Consider the following 3,482-nt stretch of genomic DNA (forward strand, 5'->3'; position numbering starts at 1 on the left):
CTACAGGTACCTGCCACCACACCCAGCTAATTTTTGTATCTTTAGTAGAGATGGGGTTTCACCACATTGGCCAGGCTGGTCTCGAGCTCCTGGCCTCAAATGATCTGTTCACCTTGGCCTCCCAAAGGCTGGGATTATAGGCGTGAGCCACTGCACCTGGGGCCTCTTAAAAAGTCCAATTTTCAAAGATTGAAATCACTGCAACCTTCATCAAACTCTTCTCAAGGCCTCCCAGTACAGAGTTCAAGAGCCAGAATAAACTTTGAAATTATGGCTGCCGGGTCAGCCACAGCACATTTTCAGAACACAGCCAAATCTTTCCCCATTTTTAATCACAAGGTAGATTGTAAGGAGAGAGGAGTTAATTCAAATTGCATGAAGAATGACTTCCTGATTATCAGAACAATCAAATAATAAAAGCAGTGCCCAGAGAAAATTATAATGTGCCACAGTTGAAAATAATGTGAAAAGGTAAATAACAATCTACCTGGATAAAGTACATAGAATAAGATTATGTTTTAAAAATCAAAAGTCATCCTTAATCATAAATTTCTTACTTTGTGTGTGTGTGCATGCATTTCCATGTGTTTTTATTTAGTTATGTTTTTATATCATTAAAACTTTTTCCACTTTGACAAGGGTATGACTGGGAATGTCTCCCAATTTTCTTTGTGATAGTTAATTTCCATATAAGCAGTAATCAAATTATAACATAACTCTAAAATATTTTCATTCAGTAGGTTAGATTCTAAAACCAAGGAAAAGATTAAAAATCTTGTTCCTTAGAAAAGTATGCATATTCAATGTTTCTGAGCCACTCATCAAAGTTTGAAGAGTGCAGATGAAACAAGCTGAAAAGGTTAAACCCCTGAAGGCTTATTAGTTTTACTTATTAACGAGAAATGCGTAAGTGAATTTGTAACTTTCAGGCTGTTTGAAACAGCCTTATTACAGAGCCATAATTTGTGTGTGTGAGTGGGTGCGTGTGCATGTTGGTATGCACCAAAGTTTTATGTGTTCATTTCTCGCATTTGAAGTACTCTTTGATGACATCTTTGGCCTGACACTTCTTGCCAGGATCCTTAACTTCTACACAACTGCCACCAACCACTTTACAGGACTTCCCCTCTCTGTCAGTTTCGCAGAGGCCTACTTATTCCTCCAGTTTCTTGTCATCAACCTTAAGTCGGTTGATTTGGTGTTTAGCACAAAAGGCCTCCACCAACTTGACATACACAGGCTCATCAGAGTTGGATGCAAGCAGACTAAGATGGGCTTGGCACTTGTCTAAGGCTTTGGCAGCTTCGAGAATTCCACATGCTAGGCCATCATGGACAAGGGCAGTCTTCAGCACCTCTTGTAAAGCAGTATTAACATCCATTAAACCTCCAGCAGTAATGCCTTCCTCGGCCATGGTGGTGGCTTACTGTGAAGCTGAATCTTGAATGTACCCAAGCCTCCACTTCCATGCGACTAGGTGTTGGCAGGGTAAGAAATGCATAATTTACGTATCTTTAAATTTGTTCAACATAAGTGTACAATGATTTCTTGTAAATTTATGGAGTTGTGTAGCAACCACTGTTCACTTAAAAATATTTTCATCACTCCAAAAAAGTCCCTGGTGCCTATTTGCAATCACTTACATTCCTACTCTCAGGTCCAGGCAACAATTGATTTTTTTTTTTTTGGTCACTATAAGATTTGCCTTTTTCTTAAGGTTTCTTGTAAATGAAATTATACAAGGTAGTCTTCTGTGTCTGGCTTCTTTCACTTAACATAATGTTTTAGGGTTCATCCATGTTGTATCATGTATCAATAGCCATTCCTTTTTATTGCTGAATAGTATTCCACTGCGTAGATAATATATCACTTTTTATGTATCCACTCATTAGTTTATGAACATCTGGATTGTTTCCATCTGGCTATTACACATAATGCTGTTATGAACATTTATGTGCAAATTTTGTGTGGGTACATGTTTCCAACTCTCTTGGGTATATATCTAGCAGTGGAATTTCTAGATTAAAGATTATATATTTATCTTTTTGAGGAACTGCCAAACTGTTTTCCATAGCAGTTGCACTGTTTTTGCATTCCTAACCAGCAATGTATGAGATTTCCAATTTCTACACACATCTTAGCAAAAACTTGATATTGTCAGTCTTTTTTATTATAGCCATTTTAGTAGGTATGTAATAATAGCATGTAGTTTTATTTTGCATTTCCCTAATGATTAATGGTGTTAAGCATTTCTTCATGAGATTATTAGCCATTTTGTATTTTCTTTGTTAAATGTTTATTCAGATTGGGTGTGGTGGTCCATGCCTGTAATCCCAGCACTTTGGGTGGCCAAGATGGGTGGATCACCTGAGCTCAGGAATTTCAGATCAGCCTGGCTAACATGGTGAAACCTCATCTCTACTAAAAAATACAAAAATTAGCCAGGTGTGGTGGCACATGCCTGTAATCCCAGCTGCTCTGGAGGCTGAGGCAGGAAAATCGCTTAAACCTAGGAGGCAGAGGTTGCTATGAACTGAGATTGTGCCACCGCACTCCAGACTGGGCAACAGAGTAAGACTCTGTCTCGACATACCTTTTGCCTATATATATATATATTTGTTTTGTTTTGTTTTTTTGTTTTTTTTTTTTGGAGAGATGAGGTCTCACTATGTTACCCAGGCTGATCTGAAACTCCTGGGCCCAAGCAGTTCTCCCACCCTAGCCTCCCAAAGTGCTGGGATTACAAGCATGAGCTACCACACCCAGCTCTTTTCCCTATTTTTTAGTTGGATGGTTTGTCTTCCATTTATTGAGTTATAAGTATCTCTTATATAGTCTGGATGGAAATAGTTTACCAGATGTATTACTTGCAAATATGTTCTTCCAATTTGTGGCTTGTCTTTTTATTTTTTAAGACTCTCAGGTTTTGAAATCAGAAAAAAATATATAATGGACTCAATATTATTTGAAAAATTGTACTTAATCTCCTAATAATTTTATGCTTTTAAATCTTTAAACACAATACAGACAGAAAATGGAAACTGGAATTACAATTTACTTCCTAATGGATGAACTATAACACAGGAAAAGCCTTTTATTATAATATGTTTTGACATGAGATTAGTGGTTTACAGCTAATTGGCTGAGGGAGAAGAGTCCTGATTTGTAGCATTTCCAATTTTCGTGGTATAAATACTCCCCTCCCCCAGGGACAATTTTAAGGCACTAATGGTTTAAAACCAACTCAAAAAGTTTCTGAACATTTAGCTATTGACCCTAGAGAGCCAGAAAGAACCAGCTCTAGCATACTACTAAAAATCCATGATTGAACTGGTAGTAAAAAATCTTAAAGAGAAATGAAAGAAGAAGGAAAGGAAGGGAAGGGAAGGGAAAAGAAAGGAGAAGGAAGGGGGAGACAAGAGGAGGGGAGGGAAGGGGAAGCGAGGGGAAAGGAGAGGAGAGGAGAGGAGAGGAGAGGAGAG

At 38.0% G+C, this 3,482-nt stretch overlaps 1 pseudogene; it reads right to left on the reverse strand.

Moving 5' to 3' along the window:
• Nucleotides 1-1,018: 1,018 nt before the first annotated feature.
• Nucleotides 1,019-1,414, reverse strand: LOC105516245 (annotated as a pseudogene).
• Nucleotides 1,415-3,482: the final 2,068 nt, after the last annotated feature.

This window comes from Colobus angolensis, unplaced genomic scaffold (assembly GCF_000951035.1).
Source record: "Colobus angolensis palliatus isolate OR3802 unplaced genomic scaffold, Cang.pa_1.0 Scaffold279, whole genome shotgun sequence".
In the NCBI taxonomy this organism is placed as follows: Eukaryota; Metazoa; Chordata; class Mammalia; order Primates; family Cercopithecidae; genus Colobus; species Colobus angolensis.